At 49.0% G+C, this 26886-nt stretch overlaps 1 protein-coding gene across 3 annotated transcripts in view; it reads left to right on the plus strand.

Annotated features, from left to right (window-relative positions):
• The window catches only part of CTBP2 (C-terminal binding protein 2), a 166538-nt gene that overhangs the window by 48842 nt on the left and 90810 nt on the right, over positions 1-26886 (plus strand). For all 3 annotated transcript variants that reach the window (XM_007468723.1, XM_007468724.1, XM_007468725.1), the window contains exon 2: positions 1002-1105. The gene's annotated coding sequence lies outside the window, so the exon portion shown is untranslated. The remainder of the gene's footprint in view (positions 1-1001; positions 1106-26886) is intronic.

Raw genomic sequence — 26886 nt, forward strand, 5'->3', positions numbered from 1 at the left:
GTCCGGAGCCTGTGCTCCGCAACGGGAGAGGCCACAACAGTGAGAGGCCTGCGTACAAAAAAAAAAAAAAATCAACTATTTGTATCCTGACTGATTGTAAGGTGGGCTTGGAAATGGTCAGGGTTGGCTGCAGCAGTTCCTTCTCACGGGACTTGAGAAAGGACTACCTTAAAACACAGACACCCCTGGTGCCATAGCAGCTCCAATATTGAAATTGCACCTGTCCTTCATGGGAAAGGCACAGAAAAGATACCTACCGCCCAGGTGTTTGCCTTTTCTGTCAGCCCTGGGGAGGAGTAACTTCCTCGCCTGCCCCCTCTTACTGCTTTGTGTGCACAGGAAGTGGTTCAGATAATGTGGATGGTCCCATATATTTCCTCTTCGTTCCATGTATAGTAAAATAAATGTGAGTGCTGTTTAATGCGTCACCTCATTTCACATTGCCTTTGCCAAGAAAGTGCAATTTTATCGAACATTAGGATTGAATTCTTAACTGAGTAATCAATTTCAGTAGTAAGTTAAAGTGCCTTCTCTTAATGACAACTGCAACCGTTCATCAGTTACAGTGGATTAACAGTTGTCAGCATTTATGCTAATAGCACTTATAAACCGTGGGCTTCTGAATTCCATATTTCTCAAACAGTTGGTAAGACTTTTTGCTTGAAGATTATGATTGTTTTGTCCCTTTGCTTGCTACTTGGAGATGCAAAGAAGTTAAATGACATTTTCACGGCGATGACACAATATCACCTTCTGGTTTTGCACACTTGGCTTCGTGTCAAAATAGATGGAAAGAGTTCATTTGTTCTGGTGCTCTACTGTTTAATTTGATCTGGTGTGTGACTAAAGCAAGACAAATAGTATTTTTAATGAAACCGTTTAATAACCTCTGGTAGCTTAGAATCGAAGGCGTTGGAAAAATGCAATTAAAGGATGGCTAGATGTAAACAAGGAAAAAATCACTGCTTCAGCTTCACTGATCCAGTTCATTTTGCTTTCAGGGTTTCATCGCCTTAAATGGTTTAGAACCAATGAAGCTGGATTCTCTGAAAAAGACGGACAGCCCATCGTGTGAACTATAGAGTTTGTGGACACATTTATATTGGTGAGTTATTGTAAAATATCTCCAGGTAAAATTTCAGATTTTTCAAAATCCCCTTTGGAATGTGTTTTCAATTTGTTGATGACTGTGGATCGTTGGCAGCCTCTGGATGTTTCATCGGGATGTCTAATAGCGGGATCATATTGATTGTCTTTCAATTAATTGCATCTGGTATTTTCATTTATCAAAAGCAAAATACATGTAATTAACTCTGAAGCAATATAGTTCAGTGTAAAGTGATTGTTGCTGCTGCCGCTGCTGCTATAGAGATAAGTCAAGGGAAATTACACCAGGAAACTCGAGTCTGGATGGAGCCGTGTTAGGACTTCTCGACATATTAATTACAAAGAATAAAAATGAATTGGGGAAACAGTCCACGCCACCCCGAGTGGCTTGGGCAAAATGGTAGATGGACGTCTTTAGGGAGACAGCAGCTTGCTGCTGATGGCACATCTTTAATGAGCTAAGATTTTTAGACTTACCAACCTCTAGGATGTCTTGAACATAGAATTTTTTTTTTTTTTCTGGTGGAATGGATTAGGGATGTGGGATGTGTGCTGAGGAGAGCCTTCAATTGTCTGCTTATTTGGAGTATGGTTGAGAAAATACCAATGAATAGAGTTCAGTCTTCCCTGCATAGCAAGGACTTTTGGGGGTCCTGAGTTCATTTCAACATGCCTTTAGCCATTTTCCACAAAACCTAGATCTTAGACTCTCAGAGTGGCAACTTCTCAGGAATGATTGATTTTTATCCTGTTGAAAAAAATGTTTTCTCCTTGAGCTGACAATGTCATCTTAAAGCCAGAAAAAAGAGTGTGAGCCGTTTCTCACTGTTCTTTCTGTCAACCCCCAGGCTTGTTCCCTGCAGTATTGAGTAGGACAGACCCTCAGGTTTGGAGAAAGGTCAAAGGCCCACAAGGAATTTGTACAACAGGATTCCTTGCCTGAGAATCCTGGGCAGATTCCAGCACACACGGTCTGGAATAAATAATAATACAGAAAGAAATGTTGGCCTTAAAATGTAGCCTTAGGCACGGCTTTAGCCGGTGACCGCCAGGGGGCCCGAACTGACCCTCAGTCTCAACCCAACGAGTGGGTGTGGCCTGGGGAAGGGTCTCACTGCCTCTTCCCATGGAGGAGGGTCAGTTGCCAACACCGGGGCTGCTGCTCCGGACCTGGGCTCATGGAGCCCACTCCCCAGCAGGTCCCTCTGGGAGGCCTTATTTGTGACATGAGTAGTGGTACTAGGGTGGTCCCGATGAGCCCCCCGCCTTGTAGAAACCCGGAAGCCTTTCCCAAGAGTGATTTGAGAAGGCTGCCCGGCCAAAGGCCACGGCAGAGCATGAAGTTCACAGAGGGTTACTTATCAGAGACAACTCCGTAATCTTTGAACAATTCTAAGAATCTTTGTACTGGGGAGATGAGAAACTAGAAATAGTGAACCTTCTTTTGGGGGTGGGACATGGGTATATCTATTAGTCACGATGGCCACTCTCAACTGTATACACTCAACTTTGCCTTTTAAGGCCAACATTTATTTCTTTTCTGGCTCTCACTCATTCTTCTAAAAGAAACCTTTTTTTAAAGACCCTGTGTGCTGGAATCTGCCCGGGGTTCTCAGGCCGGGATGCTGTTGTACACATTCTTTGTGGACCCGGGGTTGGTGGGGTGTTAATTCCAGGATTGGGTAACGGCACTGAAGATGTTTTCAGTGGGTCACAGTGATGGAAATCCGTCAGACCCCCGCGGTTGTCCAGTTCCATGTCCAAGCACTGCCAGTGCCCGATCCTCGAGTCCTTCACAGAAAGTCACCCGAGGCTCACCTGAGGGAGCGTCTCGGCTGGGTGCCAAGACTTGAGAGTGATGCTTGGTACATTTTGTAGACACCACGGGGTTGGAAGACTACCCCCTCTAAAGATAAGAATGTGGAAATCCACAGTATAAGGATGAAATGGACTTTTTAAATATCAAGAAATGGTTACATAACAGCATTTTCATTTGACTCAACCTAATAATTGAACCACTGTGGGATCCTGTTTATCAGTGATCTCTATCTCAGAGAGAGGAACATTACCATTGCATAAATGCATCCAATATCAGAATGAAATTGCAACACCATTCCTGATAGCAAATTTTTCCCTAGCACCTAGCACGCTCACACAATTGGCCTTGTACAATGGTTCTCAGCACTTATGTGTTTTGGGCATAATTTGGGGTAACAGTTTTTGATAGCACGCTGGAAGAGCTTGAGAAGGTCGGTGTAAAGTTGGAGTTGGCCCTCATTAGAGCATGGCCACCATGCCTGGAGGATGCCTCGTGGTGTCTGTGACCTCACCCACATTGACTGTGACCCCGATGGCCTGGCTGCTCACCAGCACTGGGAACCCTGCCAGTGGGTTAACCTTCGTCCCTGACCACCCCCGTGTACACTCACAGGGTGTGGTTCTCGCGTGTCCCAGAAGCATGTGTTAGTTCTTGGCTCTTTCCTCTGTGGCTTGTCACTGTGCCCAGTACATTGTACCCCACTCGTTGGATGGCTACTCATTCAGCCCCAACTGCAGTCAATACCTAGCAACACAAGAGGGGTGGTATCTTGAATTGCAGCCAGAGCAAGGGACCACATGTTGATTTCAACCTGGTACCTTACCTGTTGAGATCTCCTAGACAAATCCTTTTTAATGTAGGCAGAAGAGAAGGAAATAGACAAAAAACACAAAATTCATGAAAAGTCACAGTCTTGGAACGGCAAACCTGTGTGGTGCTAGAACCATTTATACGTCATTTTTGTCCTCTTAGTATATTTGTGCGTGCCCTCATTTAAAAGCATTATATTTCTATTATTCTAGACCTGATAGTCTGGTTTGTGGCTTTTTTTCTTTTCATAACTTCAAATCAGACATGTCAGCCTTCTCCCCCCGTGCAAAGAGGCTCATTTGGTCATCACTAATGAATGACAGCATGCTACAGTTAGATCTGTTGCATTTTGTTCTGCTTTTACTATCCATACCGTACGTCATTGCTTGTTACAGTGAAACCCCGACATGCTCTGTGGTTCGCGGACTTCTGGAACCAGACTTGGTTCTCCAGTGGCTCAGATCGTCATGGTTTTTCCTTGTGCCATTTTGTTATTAAGCATTAATATTTGTAGTGGTACCAAGTTACCTTGTAATTTTAACAAAAGTGTCAGGGAAAAATAAGTGCTTTTTGTCAAATGTCTACAGCTAAGTGGAAATGCAAATCACAGCCCTTAGCTTTTATTCTGTAAAATGATGGTGGCGTAGCGATGGCTGCGGTTTGTCAAAGACGTGACAGCGTATCCGGCTGCCTGCACCCAGAGAGGCTTGTGCACTGCTTTATTTTGACAGATTGCAATAATGATGTGGAAGCTTGACCTGCCCCACAAAGCCCCAGGGAAAGGTGATCTGAGGTTCCCCTGGTGCCGGTGACTCAGAGGGGAGGGCCTTGCAAGGTCTGTTGTAGGGTCCAGGCTGCTCCGATCTGAGTGTGGCTTTAGTGGGCCAGTGGGCCCCATTAGGGCCTCTGCCCTGTTTCTGCCAACACAGCTTTCTTCCCCCCAAAACAGAAGGGAAAGTATTGCTTTACTCCAGAAATAAATGCCGACACCTTGCAGTGAGTCTGACTTTCGCTGCTTGAGCACTGGAGGGAGCTGGCTGTGGTCATGCTGGTCCTCGTGTTGTGGCCTCCAGGGTCCCCTTGAGTTCTTGGCCTGCCCTGGCCATCACCCGTCCACTGTTTCCATGCAGCCTGCACTAGGGACGTGTGATCCTGCTCCGGTTTTTAGACTAGAGGCACAACTGCCAACATCGGAAAACACAAACCAGAGCAACATACGCTGGGCCTTTCATCTCCAGGGTACTCTCTAGATGAGAAACAGCCAGGAGGCCGAGATGGGGGCGGCAGGGAAGATGTTGGTGGAGCTTCGTTCGGCCCCTGCTGTCTGCGGAGAGGGGAGGAGGGGTCTCAGCTGGAGCTCTGGGGTCTTGGTTCTTGCTTGTGTTTTATTCATGAGCTGCAGATCCAAGTTCCTGTAGGAGCCCTTCTCTGGGAGGTGTTGATTCAGCCCTTGTCCTTTCCTCCAGGGAATTTCCAGATCCCAGCAAGGCTCCTGGGTAGGACCAGAGAGATCATCCACCTAGTCCCTTTGTTCTGTTTTCAAAGTCTGTCCTTGTCCCGGTCACATGGGGGTCAGGCCCCTAGCCCCTACCTTCTGGTGGGTCATTTTCTGCTCTGCTCATGCTGTCCCCACCTCCCAGCCCTCAGGACTGGTTCTAATCAACCAGCGAGGCCAGGGAGGCCCGGAACTCTGTCATCCATGTGTCCGCAATAAGCCAGCCTGCCTGTACTTCCTGGGGTTCCCGGCCAGGGAGGGTCTCTACCAAGCTGTGTTCCTGCTGGAGGGCTGTGCCTGGGAGGGATGGCTCCTTGCGGCCACAGGAGAGCAGCGGGGCCACGGCCCTCTCTCCTGGTGGAGCAGGGCTTGGGTCAATACTGAGTGCACCATACAGCGTTGCGCGTGGACACACTAGGTACGTGGCCCTCTCTTCCCAAGATCCTGTAACCTTGGCTAAGATCCCTGTTTTATTATTTATTTTATTTTATTTTATTTTTTTGCGGTACGCGGGCCTCTCACTGCTGTGGCCTCTCCCGCTGCGGAGCACAGGCTCCGGACGCACAGGCTCAGCGGCCATGGCTCACGGGCCCAGCCGCTCCGCGCCATGTGGGATCTTCCCGGACCGGGGCACGAACCCGTGTCCCCTGCATCGGCAGGCGGACTCTCAACCACTGTGCCACCAGGGAAGCCCCAAGATCCCTGTTTTATTAGCGAAGCACTTGATGCTGAGATCATATGCCAGCACGTGGGGCCCATGAGTAGACCTGCGGCTTCGACACTGATGCTGTAACCCCAGGCTCAGGGTGCCCTCGGTCCCTCTGCTGAAACACCACAGTCCTGCGACTTGCTTTGCCAGTATGCAGGAGCCCTCTGTAGTGACGACTTTGTCGTGATGACTTCTGAGGTCCTCAGCTTTCTGGGAAGTTCATGTTCTCGTGTGCATGGTGGAGTCCATCCCTGCCTCAAGCACTTGGTCCGTGGGAAGGGGGGCTGACCATGGGCTGCCCCTTGTCCCCAGGGGTGTGACTGTGTGCAGGGAAAGCACCTCTAAGGCCAGCCACGATGGGAACCTGAACAGATCCCACACAGAAGCATTTCTGCCCCTGGCCTCCCAGTAGACAGAGGAACAGCAGCCCCAGGTTATGGGACAACTAGAGGCCATTGTCACTGGTCTGCTCCTTACCATTTCCCTGGGACGTGGAGCATGTATGTGTGAGAGGGAGGGAGAACGGGAGGAGTGGATGGAGGCGCAAGCCTGCGCGGGGTAAGGGCCAGGCATGTTGAAGGAAATGATAGTTCATGTTTGCTGTAAGTTTCAGACTGAGGATGTTCATGTCGCTGTGTGAGTGGGTGGGGAAATGAGCTTTTTCTCATTTAAAGGTGTTTGGGTCTCAATCCAGCGTTCTGCGTGTCATTAATGAGAGAGGAAGAGCTTATTTCTTTGTATAAATATTTTTTGTTTAGCATTTGTATGTTACCACTGCCAATGTAACTACTATTTCTAGAATGCATTGGGCCAATAACATCTTTTTAAAATATAATCTTACTTTTAGGTCATTTTGGTGATCATTCCATTTAGATTTTTGTGGAGGAACACAGCATCTCTCCAGGTTCAAGTGTAAATCTGGCATTACTTTCAACTTAGCCTCAAATTCCTCAGCTGCAAATGCTAAGGAAATACTCCACAGCGCAAGAAAGAGCCCACACGTGATGCGGAAAGAACCGAGGTACTTACAGAGTTCTTCATCATTTAATTTCTGGATCCTGATTTGGTGCATTTTCCAAAGTAAGGCTTTAGGAAATGTCTGAGGATTCAGTGGTCCCCGGTGGAGGTTGTCCCCAGGACCGTTGCCTGTGGCTTCCCCCTTCCCTGGCGTCCACCTAACAAGCAGCTCAACACATTTGCTTTATTGATTGATTGATCCCTTTATTTTTGGCAACCTTGGCAACTCCCACCTGGCCCCGTGCTGTTAAAAACAAAGTCTCCCTGGTTAACTGAACACATTTGCAATTCACTCTTTCTACGTAGCAATTAAGATAATTCCCTTTAAAAAAAAAGATAATTCTCTTAGACTCCTACCAGTTAAAGATAAATAGGAGGTTTAAAAAGAAAATGCTTCGTAATTCATTGGTTGTGTGTGCAGGCAGATTGGTAACAGACGAGAATGTCTGCCATGAGTGGACCCCCGTGCAAGGAGGTAAAATGGAACATTTTTTCTGTACTTCTCTTCAGCAGCCACCCGAACAGTGACATTTATACATATTTCATAACATGGTTTCTTTAGACAGAGGGAGCAAACAAATCAATTTCTCAGCAGTATTCTGTTTAAAGGAAACAGCAACAACCTGTGGGGTAAGTTAAAGAAGCTGTTAAAATTAATTATATTCAGCAAGAAGATAGAACGTTAGGGGAAAAATGCGAATGTGTGGGGGTGAAAAACACAAGCCACGGATGAGTAGCAGTTCCGAACATCTGATCCCAGTGCTTAATTTCCATTTCTTCATATGTGTCTACTGATCAACTCCGGTGGCTCCCACCCGGGATCCCCCATTCCGCCTTTTCTCGAGGCTGGTGGATCAGATGTCCTCGCGAGCTTCCAGTTGGATCCGCTTAGAGCAGCCTTGATTTATCGGACAGTATTGTGCTGTCTTTTAATATAGGAGCTTTGCAGAAAATGAGTTCGTGGCAAAGATATCTGGTTCCTGTGTCTTGTAACTCAATACCTGATCTGTGGTCGCCTCCCTTCTTCTGGTTCAGCTATACATTGTTTAACTCAAAGGAAACCTTTGTTGGCCTGGGCAGGGTGTAACCTGCAACTCCTTGAAAAGTTCAGTTGAAGGAGCACAGGGCAGCGATCCATTTCGTCAGGTCCGGGGCGGGGGGGCTGTTTGCTGGGCAGTGCTTTCGTTCTGGGTACTGGAGCCTCAAAACAGGCCTTCCCCCCTCTCAGGAGGAGCTTTGGGGCAATGCAGGTTTACTGGCTGCCCCTCGGTTCATCCGGTCACGGCCACCTGTGTCCCACCCCTTCTGCAGACTGAAGACAGGTGTCCATAACCCAGGAATGGAAATGTGGAAGAGCACTGTGGGAGGGAGGGAGGGTGCTCAGTCCTGCAAGATATTGACTCAGGATGCCCTTGGCCTCATCTGCATCTCTTAATCAATATTGATAACCTACTGGGCTTGTCTTTGCTGGGTGCCCATCACCCCCCTAACACATTTGGGTCCTCACTCATGTTCGCTGGTGCAGGAGGGTTGCCCAGTCATTATAACACAGAAACCCAGGACTTCAGACTCTCCGATGACGCTGAGGCTTCTGACTCTATCAGGTGAAAGTAGACAAAGGTTTTGTAAATGGACTCGGATTCAGGATTAGTACTCTGTTAACATGGAATCTTCCAGAGTGATTTTCACAAGCTCTGTGAGGCAGAGGTCACATCCGATGTCCTCATGGCCTCCTTGATTTTCTGTACATGGTTCGCACGTTACAGATGCCACAGGACTCTTTTGAATGAATGAATCCCAGGCTGCAGAGGGACCAGCGAGGTGTGGGATGGCTGGACCTGTGCAGGAACCGTCCCAGCATCTGTCTGGAAGGAAGGGTTGATTCTGCATCAGCTGGCTGTGTTTTCTGCTGACGGAAGGCAAACAAGCATGGTGGACTACCTGTTTGGAGGAGGTGTATGTGCTCTGAAATAATATGTCCATGTTCCCGAGCTTTCCGCGGCTGGAGAGCATGTCCCTGCCTCCCCTACTTGCAGGTGGGACACAGGTGGGGCGGGGAGTTTGAATTCTGTGTGGTTTGGGGACCCAGCTGTACTCTCCTGTCCTCTGGGGTGCTGTGCTTGTGGTGGCTTCCTGGGTGAGGCGGAGTTGTGATTCAGCCGCCTTGATTGAATCTGAGCTGGGATTACAAGGACCTGTAGTCCCAGGTCCCTTGGGACTGAAGGACAGATGGAGGGTGTATCAGATTCCTTCGTGGACCCATCACGGTGGCTGTGTGCTTTGCCTGCCTTTGGAGATTTGGAAACTGGTATTTTGTGTATGCGTATCTGATGACCCCAGTCCCATGTTTGTTAAAAACCCTAACTTTGAGAGTACAGGACTCCTAGCCTTTCATAATTCAGACTCACTTCCACTTCCTAATTACAGCAGAAGATGACCTCTAAACCACGACATAGGGTTACAGCTTCCTCTGGGAAAGAGGGTTCTTACTGATTTGTACTCTGATCTCCCACAGGCTTCAGTGGCAGCACTGCAGAGGCCTGTTTAAGGCTGGAAAGCCTGCTTGCGTGTTTAAATAGAGCAGAGTGATGCGGCCTTAGACTTGGCTGGGAAACCACCCAGCTCTTTAGTCTGGGATTGCATCATAACAGGCATCCCTCCAGAGCCCCATGGCTTTGGCACTGCCTTCTTGTTTTTTTTAAATAAGTTTATTTATTTTATTTATTTATTTTTGGCTGCATTGGGTCTTTGTTGCTGCATGCGTGCTTTCTCTAGTTGCGGCGAGCGGGGGCTACTCTTCGTTGCAGTGCGTGGACTTCTCATAGTGGTGGCTTCTCTTGTTGCGGAGCACGGGCTCTAGGCGTGCGGGCTTCAGTAGTTGTAGCACACGGGCTCCGTAGTTGTGGCTCGCAGGCTCTAGAGCGCAGGCTCAGTAGTTGTGGTACACGGGCTTAGTTGCTCCATGGCATGTGGGGTCTTCCCGGACCAGGGCTCGAACCCGTGTCCCCTGCATTGTCAGGCGGATTCTTAACCACCGCACCACCAGGGAAGCCCACCTCCGTCTTGTTTTTGCACAGGGAAGGTAAAGATTCCAGTTGCCAAGGCAAAGACTTGGCCGTGGGCTTGGTGATGGGTGCAGGGAGAGGTCCTGAAGGCAGTGCCAGGAAATGCTTTGCAGGGCGTGTCCTGGGCCACCTCGGATGGCGTCAACTGCACTTAGTGCCTCAGAATCCCTCTCTGTCAAATGGGGGTGAATAGTAAGTAGTACTAAATCTCAGAGTAGCGGGGGTTCAGCGAAACTGTCATTGAGGAGGACTTGGCAAGTTCCTGGTACATTGTAAGGGCTTAATAGAGAATGACCACTATCATTATCATCATTATTAACAGCATCAGTAAATGAGATAGTCATTCATTTCACTTAGCTTGGAGGGAAGCCCTGGTGACCTGCCCACGGCTGGAGGAGCTTGGAGCACAGAGTGTATCTCTCCAAGGAGGCACCTTAGTCTGGCTGATAGGAACATTGAGATGGAAGATGAATAGAACTCTAGACTTCCTGGTTCATGGCAGTTCTGTCATGTTTTCCTCCTGGGATGTTGGAAGTGGAACCCATCTCCTTTCCCAGCAACCTGGTAATGGTGTTTCTTTGTCAAGGAATGAAGGTTTAGGTTCCCCGAGGCCTTTCGCACACGTTGCACGTGTTGAGTTTGAGCTCTTCATTTCGTGGGGGTGAGCTGATCCGAGCCACGGTGGCGCCGAGGTGCTGGTGGCAGGGTACTGTGCCCAGGTGTGACTGGCTACCTGGATACCTGTCTGATGATGTGTGTCCTTCTCTGGGAGAGGGTCCCCATTCTCCTGTCAGTGGCTCGGGTCTCTGCAATTTGCCTGAACGTTAAGTGTGACCCGCAGGGCTGAGGCTGAGTTGGCCTGACCCTCCCCAGCGGTGACCGGGTCAGCCGTGGAGAGGGCCAAGCACATGGGGCTTCATCCTGAGAGCAGCGCTGGGAGAGGCCAGTTAGCACGGCCACTTCACATGAAAGGCTGTTAGATTCAGGTCACCGGGTTTGGACTGCATTTTATGGCAAAGTCTAAAAATGCAGATTTGTAACAACCAATGTTAATGAATTCAGACTGTTTGAATTTCACACTGAATAATGGCTGGAATTATCAGAGCCAGGGGCTTATGAGATCCTTGGATCGGTATAATCTTTTCTCAAGATTCAATTGATAGATAGCATGATGTAATATCCCATTACTTTTATTAACAAGCCTGGCCGTAAAAGAAACACACTTATTAGGATAGAAGAATTTAGTAAAAATAGTAGTAATAGCAAGACAATTTGGAATGTGTAATCTATCCAGTAAATTTCAAGATGGCACATCTCATTTAAAGTGCAGTGCTGTGCCCATAGATGTTGAACGCAATACCTCTGTACCCTAGGGCTTCCTGGGTTTTTTTCACATTAAAAATATTCTATTTAAATGCAGGTTTCGATTTGCAAAATCTATAGGAAGAGAAAGGACAACTGCATCTTTTAAATCAGTTTTGGTTTCATGGTTTCTTATTCTGTCTTTCTCATCCCCACCTTCTCCTCCCCCAAAGGGTCATCTCTAAACATACAGGTTAGGAAAATGCATAACGTTTCAGAGGATAATAGCATTGTTATAGCCTTGTCTGTCTTAGAATTTTCCTCCACACACATCCCGCCACCCCAAGCTGAAGAAACACTAAGGGCTCCAGATTTCCTCATAGGGCAGAAGCTTGAGAATTTCTCTCTCTCTCTCCCTCTCTCTCTCTCTCTCTCTCTCTCTCTTTTTTCCCCCCAGTATGTATGTATGTCTGTCACGTATGTGTTTATTTAGCTAGCTAGCTGCGGCAGGCCTTAGTTGCGGCAGGCGGGGTCTGCGTTGTGGTGCGCGGGCTTAGTTGCTTCGTGACATGTGGGATCTTAGTTCCCTGACCAGGGATCGAACCCGCACCCCCTGCAGTGGAAGCATTGAGTCTTAACCACTGGACCTCCAGGGAAGTCCTGAGGATTTCTCTCTTTAAATTGAGCTAATTCACAGGAAGTGAACACATATCCAAGAATACACATTTGTGGCAGTCAAACTGTTTTCCTTTTAGAATTTATTGCTGCTAATTCCGTGTGTGTGCATGTGTATTTATTCCCCCTGAATTCTATCCTTCCATTGCTTTTTCACATGCATTTCAAGTACCTTACCTGGAAAACTAATGGGACAGCCATATTGCAGGGCACAGGTGTCAGGAATTTTTAGGGCTTCCTTTCTGCGCGCAGAAGTGACTTGTTTGATGTTGAGCTTCAGTTACCAAAGAAATGGATTTATAGCTTTTGACATTCTACTCTTAGAATTAATTAGGTGGCTAATCATTATAAATACCATTTTCTTTTGCTGTTGTCTCCATTTAATAGAGCATCTCCTGCTATATGCACTTGTCAGTTTCAAACTGAGAGCTGTGTTTTGGCTTTTATGATCTGTCAAGGGAAAATGAAAGTAAATTCTTTATAATATGCTAATTGATCTATTTGGGAATTTTTAGATATAGACAACATCTGTGCTTGCCAGTAACACAGTTAATAGCTTCCGATCTTCAACATAAGAAAATGTTTTCGCTGTTTGTGACCTTGCTGAGACCTGCTGTGTCCTCCCCAGGGCTTGGCCGTGTGCAATTTGGGGTCCTTTCCTAGGGACCTGAGGCCATGCAGAGGATGGCCAGCTGTAGTCTTGTGCCCCTGTCCCCACCCCAGCCTAGACCAGACTGGCTGGAGTGAGGGGTTCAGAGCAAGTGACTTTGGGCTCGGGCAGTCTTCAGAACCCTTCTGTCTTCCTTGGAGATGCCCCCTTCTCTGGTAGCTGGGCACCTTTGTGTTTTCCCTTAGGCGGTGATTTTGGCAACTCAAGAGCTTTTTTTCTTGCAAACCTGTAGCCAGGAAGTGTCCTGTCTTTTTCTCTTGGGCGTGAGGGTTCCCTTTAAATGCTGACTCCTGGCAAAGGAGAGTTTCCCCAGCAGTTGGTGGGAAATGCTCCAGGTTGACTTGGGGGAGGGAGGAGGTCCCTTCAGTGTGCCTGGGCGTTGGGGCTTGCGTCACAGGCCTTCCCTGGCCGTGGAGCACAGAGTTGAAAAGCCCAGAGTGGTCCAGCACTTGCCCTCAGAAGGAAGCCAGGTGAGCCGAGTGTTCTGAGCTTTCCCATCCCTCTTGGGCACACAGCCTCATTCGGTCTCATATGTGTGGCCAGTCCTGCAAAGTTGGAGGGGGGGAATCTTTATTTATCCTTATTATTTTAATGGATAGTGGAGGTTAATTGCCTTCTCTTGGCTCCTGGCAGGGGCAGAGGTGGGGTTTGAACGCAGGTCTGGGTTCGACCTGCACACCCAGCCTGTCGTGCACCATCCCCATCTCCCAAAACTGTTTGGACGTTGGGTATAAATGTGGCCTTGCTGTTGAGTGTACCTGAGCGGCTGATTTGATGGCTGTCCTCTCACTGTAGACTCCTAAGTCTGTTTACAAACAAACATCTAAGAGAAGGCTTCCCGACCCAGATGCTCCCAGGCAGGTGAACGCAACAAGTTCTGTGTATGGGGTGCAGAGCTCCATTCCGCAAGGGCCCAGCAGGGGTTGGCCCCAGACCAGTACAAACCTCTTGAACTTTGCAGTAGCCAAGCCCCCGGGCTGGACCACTGCAGGGAGGGGGACTCAAACCCCAGAGTGTCTGTCCTGTTTTTGTCTCTCTGTTCAGCAGAAGCAGCCTCCACGCTGGCTCGCTGGCACTGTGAGGACGAGGCTGGGGACTGGGCAAGTCAGGGGAGAGGAATGAACAGCAGGGTCTTCTCACCTCCCCTCCTCGGAAGCCTGGCCCTCTGATTCCCCAGGTCCTGGCCTTCCTGCAGGCTGCTGACCATAAAGAGTCCAGCCAAGTGATGTATTAAGGGCCGGCCATGCCCTGGACACTGCTCAGTGCTGTTATCCTCCTGTTACCACTAATTCTCAGCCTCCAGTGATGGTGTGTGTGTAGGTGTCATCATTACAAACACAGGTAGGGAACGGGCTGTGCATTCTGAAGTGATCTGCCCAAGGTCCCACAGACCGTTCCCTGGGCTGAACACATCCCGCCTCACACCTGCCCAGTGACTGGCAGCTGAGAAGTCACAGTGCATAGTAAGTCCTTCATGAGTGGTGGTTAGTGACTGGTGCCAGTACTGCTTTTACTGTTGGCCTCTCTTCCCTTTTGTTTGAACCTAGACCCTTTGGCCAAAGGTAATCACTGCAGAGGGGTAGTTATTGAGTCTCGCCGAGTTACCAGCACCTATGACCTATTCATCTCTGGCTGAACTGGTACACTCAGGCGCACTTAGAGGTACACACAAATGTGCACACTCCTGCACACATGCACACTCACATAAATGCACATACTCCTACATGTGCACACTCACGCACACACGTGTACACACACACTCCTGCATACGCATACGAGGGGGGTGTGGGGTGTGGACCTCTTGTGGCATGTGTGCCCTGGGGGTGCCTGCGTCTGGACCGGGTGAGGGGTTTCTCGGACCCCGTCCTCCTGGGTGCTCGCCTTGGCTGCCTCTCGGGACTGGCTTGGATGAGTGCAGACTCTTAGCTCCCATGGTGGAGAGCGGAGGGCTTAGACAAACAGTCATCCGTCTTAGCTGCTGGCTGAAATGTTTATAGAAATGGAGTTGGGGGGCTTCCCTGGTGGCGCAGTGGTTGAGAGTCCACCTGCCGACGCAGGGGACACGGTTTAATGCCCCGGTCCGGGAAGATCCCACATGCCGCGGAGCGGCTGGGCCCGTGAGCCATGGCCGCTGAGCCTGCGCGTCCGGAGCCTGTGCTCCGCGACGGGAGAGGCCACAGCAGTGAGAGGCCCGCGTACCACAAAAAAAAAAAAAAAAGAAAAAAAAAGAAATGGAGTTGGGAGATAATTAGACAGACGGTGCTGCTTCTTTCTCTGTTTTTCCCAGGTGGACAAGTAGGGACAGTTTAATTTGAGACCAGTAAATTTTATAATTGGATTTAAAAGAGGAAAATGTGTGAACCTGGCACGCACATTACCTTTCCCACTGTGGTGACAGGAGCCTCTCATCGAGTATGGATCAGATGATTTTATGACGCCAACATTAGTATTGGGTGCACACGTAATCTAGAGTCAGCAGGTTCATACACTACTATTTCATTAAATTTTCAGGCAAAAGCTGCAAAAATTAATTGGAGGCATGTAATAGTTTAGAATGTGAGCCAGCTTATGGTAATATAAATTGTATAAAGAGAAGACAGTTTTATATACTGAGAGGGGGAAAACCGGTTTACTTTAATGAGAAGAGATAGAAATGTAGAGCTATTTTTTCATTACAGATGCACTTGAAAGTGTTTGGACTTAGTTGATGAATAGAGTTAATTCTCTGCTACAGTTCCAGTAATTCATATTGCACAGTTTAATGACTTCTAGATAAAAACAGGATTGAAATGTTAATTTCTCTGAAGAAATTGGGGCCCCCTTGTATATCAGGCTTTCCCCCCATTAAACCACTAGTTAATTTCACTAAACAAGTCTCTACTTCCTCGTAGACTTTTGTATTTCTTACCTGAGTTATAGCTTTTACTGTCTTTCTCTAAGCCATGACGTACGTGACTGTCTTAAATGAGAGGATTTGTTGGGCAGAGCTGTGTCTACACAACTTGACCCAGTAGAGGTTCCCCCACATGGAGATTTGTAACCAAGCGCAAGATTTCTTCCGTATTCTAGTGACTGATAACTTTTATTTTCTTTGCTTTTGTTTGGCTGTGGGTTTGGCTGGGTAGATCTGTTGTCCCTGTTTTTGAGCTGGAAAACAAGAAATCTTGATCAATCAGTATTAGATTCCTGAGGCTTCTGTCCCAAATCATGCAGGAGCTTTTCATCATCACCATATTCTTTTGCATTTTTGTTTTCTTTTTCACTTTTCATAATGCTGGGCTTTTTTTTCCCCCCCCCTAGTGCTGGTTCAAAACTGAGTTCAGGGCTTCCCTGGTGGCGCAGTGGTTGAGAGTCCGCCTGCCGATGCAGGGGACGTGGGTTCGTGCCCCGGTCCGGGAAGATCCCACGTGCCGCGGAGCGGCTGCGCCCGTGAGCCATGGCCGCTGAGCCTGCGCGTCGGGAGCCTGTGCTCCGCAGCGGGAGAGGCCACGACAGTGAGAGGCCCGCGTACCACACACACACACACACACACACACAAAATTTACTTTAGGGTTTCCCTGGTGGCACAGTGGTTGAGAGTTCTCCTGCCGATGCAGGGGACACGGGTTTGTGCCCCGGTCCGGGAAGATCCCACGTGCCGCGGAGCGGCTGCGCCCGTGAGCCATGGCCGCTGGGCCCGCGCGTCCGGAGCCTGTGCTCCGCAGCGGGAGAGGCCACAGCGGTGAGGGGCCCGCGTTCTGCAAAAAAGAAAAAACTGAGTTCAGTGTCTTCTCTTCCACTTTGACCTACTCTCAGAAAAAAGATGCGCAGGAAATATTAACTGTAATGACAAAAAGTTAAGTAGTAGTGGTGCCGTGTAATTATGGAATATTCAAGTTTCTTGTTTATTCCCAGATTTCCTACATGTATTTCTCTATGGGTTTTTTGTTTTTGTTTTGGTTTCATTTGGTTTTTGATCTGTTTGTTTTTACAATGAGGACAGAAAACCCACGAGTATTTAAAAGGGAGGGAAAAGATGACTCCAGCCCGGTTCTCCATTTTTCCAGTTTGCCTCTGGATGTGGTGTTTGAAGGTCTTCCTAGAAAGGACTCCTTTAGGGCTGAGCAAGTGAAGACCTGGCAAGACTGACTTAACTCCCAGGGGGGACGCAAGGACCCCTGCCCCCCACTCCACCCCCACCCAGTTAGACCGCTGGGCCCAGAAGAGGCTACATCCTGAGAGTGGGCTGGTGGATGCTGGTTTTTAGGTTCTTGTCTGTTGAACTTGGCTTTCTGAGACTCTCCACCCCTCTCTATGCCTTTGTCAGTAAGGGACCTTCTAACGTTTGGGGATTTGGTCTTTTTTCCTGAGGTCTGTTTGTAGGTGTGTGTCCCAACTTTCGCTCATGGAGCAGTTAGTGGCACGGCTGGGAAACGTAATGTGAACTTGGAGCGTGTTGAGAGACTTGCCCTAGGAGGCTGCTCTCATCCTCTGGTCACCCAAGCTCTTTGCTTTCTCAGCTTCTGCTTCGGCTGCGCTGAGCTATGGGTCAGGCCCGGGGTCAGATCCTCTCCACTGAACGCACTTTTTTCAGGTCGGCATCACCCGGCCCCGCGCACCTTGGTTCCTTCTCGTGTGGCCGGGAGCTCACACTTGTCCTTCTCTGCTCTGCTCACTGGATGCACTTGGTCGGTTCCCTTCTTTTATCCCCACTTGTCCCTTTCATCAGCCGCCTTCACATCAGCGATGTCTCTTCTGTCCCACATTGTGGAAAATTAACTTGTGTACCATCAACCCCAGCCATTCCTAAGCATTCCTATTCCTTCGAAATCTCAGAAACTTCAGTTTAGGATTCCTTTAAGGGAGTCTACTCAGCTTTTGGCGCTGTTGACATTTGGGACCCATCAGTTCCTTGTTGGGAGGTGTCGTGTGTTGGGGGATAAATGTGGCACCCCTGGCCTCCACCCATCAGGTCCCAGTAAGCACCCTTCCTCCCCGCCCCAGTGCAGCAGCCAAAGCGTGTCCGGTGTGTCGCCTGATGTGCCTTAGGTGTAAGTGTCCCCACTTGGGATCACTGGCTTTGGGGGTGCCTGTCGTCACACTGCACTTGAATCATGTGGATGCGGCGCCTGGAGCAGCCTGGAAATCACCTTATAGCCATTTCTGCACCTTCTGGGAAACACACGGCCTGCACACCTGTGTTGCCTGGGGCTCGCTTCCTTGTAACCTGTTGGTCCTGGTGGTGGAGGAGGCGGCGGCTTCAGCGCTGGAGGGGACCCTGCGCTGGGGTGCAGTCCTGCCTCCCGCTAACCCCCTCAGACTCAACGCGGGCGTTCGCGAGTGCATCCGACAGATTTGTCACCTTGTCACGGTGACATTTTGGGATGGCCTCCCTGCTCATGTGCCATTGACACCGGGCCATCTGAAATTGGGCCAAAGCATCCCTCAGACTGAACTGAAGGAGCCTTACTGGCACCAGGCATGACTTACCGCCTGCTTTTCCCTGTTTCTTTAACTTTTAATTGAAACCGTTTAGTTACTACCCCTGCTGCTAGGAATCTGGGGACAATTAGGAAAGTCCCATCTGTCCTTTGAACCACGTTATATTGCCTTTTCCTCACTATCTCTGGAAGACGGCGGGTTTGAACAGCACTGTCTTTGCTTCCCACTGGATGGTTGTTATCTCACTTGAATGAGTTACAGCAACTCTTTAATTCAATTCTTTTCTCTGTCGCTGGCTTTGAGATGATTTAGTTGAATCAGACGCCTGGTTTTCCGATGCAAAGCGGGGCCTCCACCCATGCTATAGGTGGATTTTAAAGATTTCACTTAGAGAGGAGTGCCTTCCCTGCTTGCCCCTGAGCTGCTTGGCATGAGCCCCTGTTTACCATTTCAAAACAAAGATTGGAAATGGCAGATGCCATGGGCTTTGCCAGTCTTTCCCCGAGGCAAAGAATTATCTGTCCAGTAATATTAGGTCAGTGAATTCCTACCCAGCTGTGTGTCTGGAAGAAGGGAGGGGGCGGGGCAGCCTGGGTGCTGGTCAGGAAGGACATTTATAAATCTATAAATGGGCTAAACAGGCCACTCTCCTGCTTTGCTATTTGAGTTTGAATTAAAGCGTCACGAGTGGGAGGTGTATCGTGCAGTCATTTTAACCAATTTGCTTTCTAATGTGGAAAATCTGCCTAAAATAAGACCCGCTGCTGTGGTTGTCCATAGACAGAGGATGGGTCAAACGTGCTCGGACCAGAGCAGCACGTGGGTGACAGAGGACACTGGGGCCTGCGTGGTTTTGGTGAGAACTCTGTTACTGAGCTTGTCTTCTGTTTTGCTCGTGGGCCCCAGGATCCCTGTGGATGTCACCTCAGAGCACAGGACACAGTGAAGATTTGTTTCTCCCAAATCTTAGGGTGTTTTGAACCCAGTACTAGGGGTGTCAGGTGCTTGCTGAGAAAGCAGGCCAGGTGGTGATGGCTCTGACTTGTAGGTTTTTCCAGGAAAAGGCAGGTAAGAGCTGGCCAGCTCGGGTCCAGCAGTCCCTGGGTGCAGGGTTCATGCAGTGTCGCCAAGCTCTGGGCACCGGTCATGCCCCACCCAGAGGTCCGAGCTGGGCTGGGGTAGGCCGTGGGCCGCCCTTAAACCTCAGGAGCAGGGGCTGCTGCCGTACCTCTGCGGGGGCCGGTCCGTGTTCCTGTTGTCTCCGCCGCTGGTTTGGTGAGCATCTCACTGAGTGTCAGCCTAGTGTGTGAACGTGGGTATATTTCAAGCATCCTGGCTCCTAAACATAGGCCAGCACCCTCATCTGGCGCATGATGGGAGAAACCGGTCTGCTCCAGTCTGTTCCAGTGTGGACTTGTCCCGAGGCTGGCACCTGCGGGTGGTGTTACCACCTCTGCTCTCCTCTGAGGCCACCCAGGGGCCTGACTCTACTTCAGAATTAAACCCAGTGGGACAAGACTCTGTCGTGTGTGTGTGTGTGTGTGTGTGTGTGTGTGGTGTCCAGGCAGGTGGGCGCATCCATGCCCGTTGTGTCCATGGGAGAAATGGTAATAAGACACCATCAGATATTGTGAGTATGAAGTGATTAGAGTCTTCAGATGCGGAAACCAGTGTCGCCTTCCAAAAATTGAATGCGTGCCCCTTGACCTACTAATCTCCCTTCCCCACCCAGTGCCAGAAAAGCTTTAATACACCAAGATGTTCCGCCGTCGTGGTGTTATTTGATGGCAAAAAGACAGATGCCTTTAGCACCCAACAGTGGGAAAATAACTCATTCTTTTTAAAATGATGCTTTCACAGTTTGAAATAACATAAGTAGAAGGCTTGTCTTAAAGTGGACAGATCCAGTATTGAATGTACATTTATGAATAAAGCCAGAGAAATACTCATGGGGGAATATGATAATGAATGTTTTATAGTGCTTATCTTTAGTTAGAATTTGGGGGGTTTTTTTTCCCCATTCTCCCGTCACTCCAATCAATGTTCTGTAATGCATATATGTTGATTTTTTTTTTTTTTTTTTTTTTAAATAGGGAAAAAATTGCCGGTCATCTTGATGTTTCCAGAAGGGTCAAATGCTTAATGAATAGGGAAGAAATGCAGTACAAGGTTTATAAAAGCAAAGCTAATTGTTCTAACTCAAGATGACGTCATTGTCCTTTCTCCTTGCTTCTCCTAAAAATATGCACGTGTGTGTGAGCACACAGGGATTTTTCTGTTGGCTTACCAAAAAGAATCCTGCTATCCCTGTATTCCCGTTTGATACAGCAGACTGTGCACAGACAAATCCAGTATTTCCCTGTGATTGTCTTTGGGCACATGTGTGGACACAGGATTCTATGTCAGTGGGTCTGTGTACTTGCTTTGTTTTTAGATGTTTGTAAACACCCCCCACCCCACCCCCGGCGCCATTTTTGTGTTTCTTGGCAGCACAGTGTATGCTAGTGTCCAGCTGCCCTTTGGTTGCTGTGTGCCTTTGGGAAAATAGTTGAGCCTCTCTGTGCCTCAGTTCCCCCCTTAAAAACAGGGGCAGTAGTGCCTTTCGATAAGGCTTGTAAGGACTCAGTGAGTTAACGCTTGTACGTTGGGTGACCCAGCGCCTGGACGCCTAGTGATTGATCACAGTACCAACCTGCTGGCTTTGTTGGTGGTGTCATTCTCCTCGTCTTCCCAGTGTTTTCAGCAACTGGTATCAGTCCACATTCTCCCCATGTTTGTAATCACATACACACATATAACGCTTTAAGAGCATAGAATGCAGTTCATAGTACATATTCTTTGCATTTAACGGCCCTAATATATCAGCCAAACCCTATTCCTCTCCTCAGAGCCTTTCACAGGTTCTCTCTTTAAAGAAGAATCCCCTTCCTGTTGCACCTGTTCCTTCCCTGCCCCACCTCACTGCGCCCCGCCCACACAAGCAGATGCTCCTGTCTGTAGCAACCACAGCTTTGGTTGTCATCTTCAAGGACTGTGGCATTGGAACTGCCCCCCGGAACCAGGTGTCCCAGCAGTGGAGAAATGCAGAAGTGGACCTGGCCAGAAGTGTTCCCGGGGACAAAATGAGCGCCGACTTATATGGGGGTGAGGGTGAGGGTCTTGTGAAAGCTGAACCAGCAGAGGCCAAGGTGAGAATCCTCCTACGAGTCGATTCCACCCATAATGCGGTTCCTCTGAGCAGCGGATTGCAAGTGGTGATTTCTTTTATTGAGAAGGCATTTATCAAGTGCCTGCTGTATGTGTGGGATGGAGCTAGGACGGCAGGAGATGATGTGTAGATCCATTTAGGAGGCAGCCTGGCTTCAGCCTGGTTCAAACCACTGGATTCCTTCTGTTCTCTTCCCTGAAGGTTTACAGTTTCTCTCTGTTCCTTTGGGCATATGGTGGGCCCGCTGGGAGCTGTGCCTGGTCCACACGCTTTGTGTAGATTCAGGAATGGGAAGCAACAGAAATGGTGACTGGGACAGTTCTAGCGAGACCTTCAGGGTGGGTGACTTGGGGCTCTAGGCTGACGAAATTGTCATTTAATAACCCTGGGTTGACTCCTCCCCGCTAGAGTCAGGCTTTCCCTGGTCAGGCTGTTGCTTTTCAAGTTCACCACATTTGGTCAGATTTTTTGAGAATAATTTCACTGATTCCATCAGGCATTTTTGTTGCCCTGATTTAAAAAAATTTTTTGCATCAACTTTCTGATAGGTCGGAATCTCTGGTTGTTTAAAAACAAAATCTTGTTAGTCGTGTTTGCTTTTTCACAAGAATATTGGAAAGGAAAACAATTTTTATTCTAGTCTAAAATGTGTTGTCAAGGGCAAATATCTCAAAGCTAAAAAGAGAATGTTTTGCAGCACATTATCAGGCTCAGAAATATTCTGTGTACGGCTCGGCTTTTTGGGGGACACACATGATAAATATGTTTTGTGAGAGCCATTATTCGTATTCTATTGCATATTTGGGGGGAAGAAATTAGAGTGCGGCCTTCGGGTCTCTAATACCAATTTTATATCTCAGGACCCAAATTGATGAACCCTGGCTAGAGTAAAAGGCACATTTGATAGGCTACAGAATTAATATGTGTTCTCTACAGACTCGGTCGCACATCCGTTCAAAAATCGTGTGTCTCTCTTCATACTTTAAACATTGTGTGTATGTGTATGCACACACGTGTGCGTGTTCTAGGCTTTGTGCATACCGATCACAAGCTGTCACCAAACTTGTGTTCTGGAGGACGGTACACCCTTGATGACTGTCTTCCTGCAAGGTGTGTACGTCAGGCTGGGAATACGCCCTGTCTTGGACAGAGTAGCCACTTTGGTGGGGCTGTTGAGAGCGGCCTCCGAGGAGGGAGCTGAGAGTGGGTTGGTGGGAGACAGCGGCCTCATGGAGATCTGCTCGAAGGGCCTCTGGGCAGAGCCCCTGGGGCAACAAGCAGTGTGGCAGTGGCTGCGGGTGCAGCGAGGGGACAGCAGGGGGCCATGAGCGCGTTGGCCATCGTACAGAGTCCTGCTCTTGACCTTCGAGGCAGTGGGAGCAGTGGTTTCAAGGACAGTGTGATATGGTCAGATTTAAGTTCTGAAAAAAGATCCACTCCACACCCCAAAAAAGAAAGACCACTAAGTGTCTTTGGAAAATGGTTTGGAAAGAGGCAAGAATAGATACAAGGAGACCATGTAAGTGGGCCCATATGGTTGTGGGTCCATATAGTCATTAAGATTACTCATTTTAGCCAAGAATGTCTGAGTTAACTTGGAGGAGTAGATTTCCCTAAGGTTTCCTGCTGCTGTCTTTCAGAGTTCCTGCACTCTGGGTTTCACTGATCATATCCCTGTGGTGTCATTTAACATGCTCCTTTGCCCCCCACAAATCCTTTTACTTTGTAGTTAGAACTACTGATCTAAGCTGTTCAGCCTAAATAACTATGGCTTAAAGCTACCAGCTCTGCCTGGAGTGTGAGATGGAATTGTCTCTGGTTAATGGGATCTTTAAAACAGCAGAATCCCCACTGAACACTTTCTGTAACTGCTGGTGCACACGGGGTAGCTCCCCCTGCCATATGTCCTCAGAGCTTTCTTTCATTGTCATTAAAGAACATCAGCCGTACGCGTGGGGAGAGGTGGGAGGCTACTGTAATGACTTCGTCTTCCCCGCCTTTTCTCAGCTGCTTAAATTGCTGTCTGTAGGCCTGTAGGAATCTTAGACGAGGGAGTTTTCTCTGATCTAATTATGCTGTTAGTAAAAATGTTGACGCCTTTTCTCCACTTTCTCTCTTAGCCACTGAAATAAAACTTTATCTTTTAAAACTTCACCTGGGCAGCTGTTTGCAATCTGCTTCATGTTTCATCCTTACATATTGGTGTCCTGGCTGGGGGGTGGAAGGTGACTTCTGTCCTGGTCCTGGTGGCCAGGAGCCCCGGGATTCCGGAGCAGCTCCTCATTGGGTCACCTTTGGGTTTTGCCTCGCAAGCTGTTGCTAAGGAGAGGGCTTTGTTTGCATGAAGCCTGGGGAGTGTTCAAGGGCAAGTGCACTTTGGCGAGGATTTGCAGATTTGCTGACGTGGCGAAGTCAGAGCTCTCTCTGGGCATGTATGTCCAGCACCGGCAGTAACAGGTGGCAGTAGCAGTTGGAGAGGCCGGCACCTCTGGGGGTAGATTGGGGGCAGCAGTGGGGCAGTGTTTTGGGGATCACAAAGTGCCTTGGAGGGAAGGAGCCCTTATGGTCAGCAAGGCAAGGCTGAAGGAGGGAAGGCGACAGGGAGGGGCAGGCATGAGGGCGTTGCTTCCTGGGGGTGGGGGGGACAGGTCAGGACTTGCCCTGTGGCCTCCCACCCTCTGCCAGTGAACAAAGGATGGAAAGGGGGAGAGGGTCGTGGGGGCTTCTGAGAACCCCAGTGGCCTGGGAAATCCTGCCAGAGTGGGGCCACCATCACGGGCCCCCAAGACAGGTTGTGTGGACCTTGGGTTGGGGAGGTGGCTTCAGGGTACCAACCACTCCCAGTAGTGCCCTTCCTTCTGGGAGGGGAGGGGAGGGGAGGGGAGGGGCGGAGCCTGGGGTGGGCCAGGGCTGGGCCAGGGCTGGGCCAGGGCTGGGCCAATAGGGCTGCAGGAACACACCCTCAGACCAAGCTCTTATTCATTAGTCATCTTTCCAAGTTGGAGGCTTCCTGGAGGAGCCTGCGATGGGCCTCTGATGTTTCCTCAAGAGTCTCTCCCATCACGTCCCACATGTCTGGAGACTCCTTTTGATCCAGAGTCAAATCGAGAGCTTTTTTCTGAGCGATTGTGTGCTGGCCCCGGTGGTCTTACATCTATGTTTTTGGTGTCAGATGGAAACCTTTAATTCTAAGGTGAAATACTAGTCTAACTTTACTGGTGCTAGTTTTAGCTAATTTTCTTTATTGAATGGTGTTCAGCATCATCCCCCGGGATGCAGGGATGATGGGGTATCCCTGCTGTCCTGGATCACATCCTTACAGAATGGTGAGGATGGCCACCCAGGGAGATGTTCTATGCCCTGGGTCCCAGGCAGGCACTACCCCGCCATGTGGTTCAGAGGAATGAACACACAAATCCTGTTTTCTGGGCTGTGGGAAGCCCTCTCCCAGAGAAACAGCTTCTGAGCTGAATTTTCTGGCAGCAGGCACGTGAAGAGTAGAAGGTAATGCTGAAGCCGGCTGGCCTTGTCCTTTGAAAACCGGCCGAAGGAAGATTATCACGGACACTTTGCCTGGCCACTGCGATCAAGTCTCGGGGGAGAGGCAAAATTAGCTGAGGATGTTACCTGAGGCAAGAGGTATATTAAGTTTTTATAAGGATTGATAGAATGTTGGAAAGTCAAGGTTAGTTACAGGAAAAGTTTTCTCTGTGGAAGCTACTGACAGTTTTCTGTCCTCTCCAGAGAGTGACCAGTTGGGCAGAATTTACATGGGGGGGATGTCATTTACCTGTGAGGAATGTGGGATTTTTAAGAGGCGGCGTTGCCCAGGGCCTGTGAACTGCTGTCCAGGGTCAGCCCACCCGGCGGTAGCTGGGAGCCTGGCCAGGCCTTGCCTCTGGGCCACCAGGGAGGACATGTTAAGCTCTGGGACCCTCACATCCTGCTGTGAGCCTCAGCCTTGCCATTGGGCTGGTGCTGGCTTTCACTGTGGCCATGTGGAATCATCCCTGCCCAGCGGAGTTTGAGCGGGAGGGAGGGTCGGTGAATTCTTGAGCCTTCTCATGCCAAGGGCCTCACACACCACCTCGAGCTGAAGCCAGAGACCGGACCAGTGGTTGTGGGTCCAGAGACCACCTGAGGGGCAGTGCAGGCCTGGGGTTTGGATGTTTCGCAGTCCGGTTACTGGGGGGCAGGTTCCTCGGAGCAGCCTCAGTTCGGACAGAAGACAGGCAGTGAGGAGACGGAGAGCCCTTTCTGCTCCGTCTCTCCAGGCTTTCTCCGAGCCCTGCGATTCACTTGAGGCCGCTGAACCCCAGACTGCAGGTGGCAGAGTGGGGAGGCCTCTCCTGCCTTTGTCTTGCTGTCGGGGCCTGTAGGAATCTTAGCCAAGGGAGTTTTCTCTGATCTAATTATGCTGTTAGTAAAAATGTTGTCATCACCTCCGTGATGACAGCCCGTGGTGGGGCAGGTGGAGAACGGGATCCTGGGACCCTCGTTCCCTCTGAATCTACCTGTCTTTCCGCCTAAAGCCCCTGACATGCTGTGAAACTTTATTTGGATCATTTTTTATCTTTAAGACTAGTAAAGTCACAGTGCAATAACTTGGGTCCTATGGGGGAATATCAATCAACCCTAAACGTTAATCACAATCGCTGTGGGTATTTATGCCCATTCCTTCTTTTTTCTCTCTTTAATTTTATATTTGATATATTTCAGGCTTACAGAAGAGTTGTAAGAATGGGACAAAGAATTTCTAATTACCTGTCCCCTAGACACCCCCAAATGACATTTTACCATATTTGCTCAGTTCTTGTCTCACCCACACAAACACAGAGCACTTGTTTTTTTGTTTTGGGGGTTCTTTTTTTCCCCCCTGAACTCTCTGAGAATTATTTGCACACATGTTAAATAAGTGTTTAGGGATAAAGAAGTTAATTTTTCCTAAGTACATTCTCTTACAACACAAGTACCAAAATCAGGAAGTTAAAACCGATGATATTATCTAATCTTTAGACCTTTTATAGATTTTGCCAATTATCACAATAATGTCCTTTATGGCAAAAGAAAGTTTAGTTGCCATGCCTCCTTGGTTGTCTTTAATACAGAGCAGTCCCTCACCTGCCTTTGGTCCATAACATGGATGTCGTTTTCAAGAACAGACCTGTCATTTTTTTTGTGTCTGTGGTACGCGGGCCTCTCACTGCCGTGGCCTCTCCCGCTGCAAAGCGCAGGCTCAGCGGCCATGGCTCACGGGCCCAGCCGCTCCACGGCATGTGGGATCCTCCTGGACCTGGGCACGAACCCGTGTCCCCTGCATCGGCAGGCGGACTCCCAACCACTGCGCCACCAGGGAAGCCCGAGACCTGTCATTTTGTAGACTGTCCCTCCATTTGGGTTTGTCTCAGGTTTTCTCCTGATTAGATTCAACTTATGCACTTTTGGCAGGAATACTTTAGAAGTGGTGTTTTGTTCTCCGTGCATCTTCTCAGAAGGCACGTGATGTCAGTTTATCTCATCACTGGTGCGGCTAACTTCAATCACTTGGTTACTGTGCTGTTTCTGTTTTCTCCGCTGTAAAGCTAGCC

Source organism: Lipotes vexillifer, unplaced genomic scaffold (genome assembly GCF_000442215.2).
Source record: "Lipotes vexillifer unplaced genomic scaffold, Lipotes_vexillifer_v1.1 scaffold741, whole genome shotgun sequence".
NCBI lineage: Eukaryota > Metazoa > Chordata > Mammalia > Artiodactyla > Lipotidae > Lipotes > Lipotes vexillifer.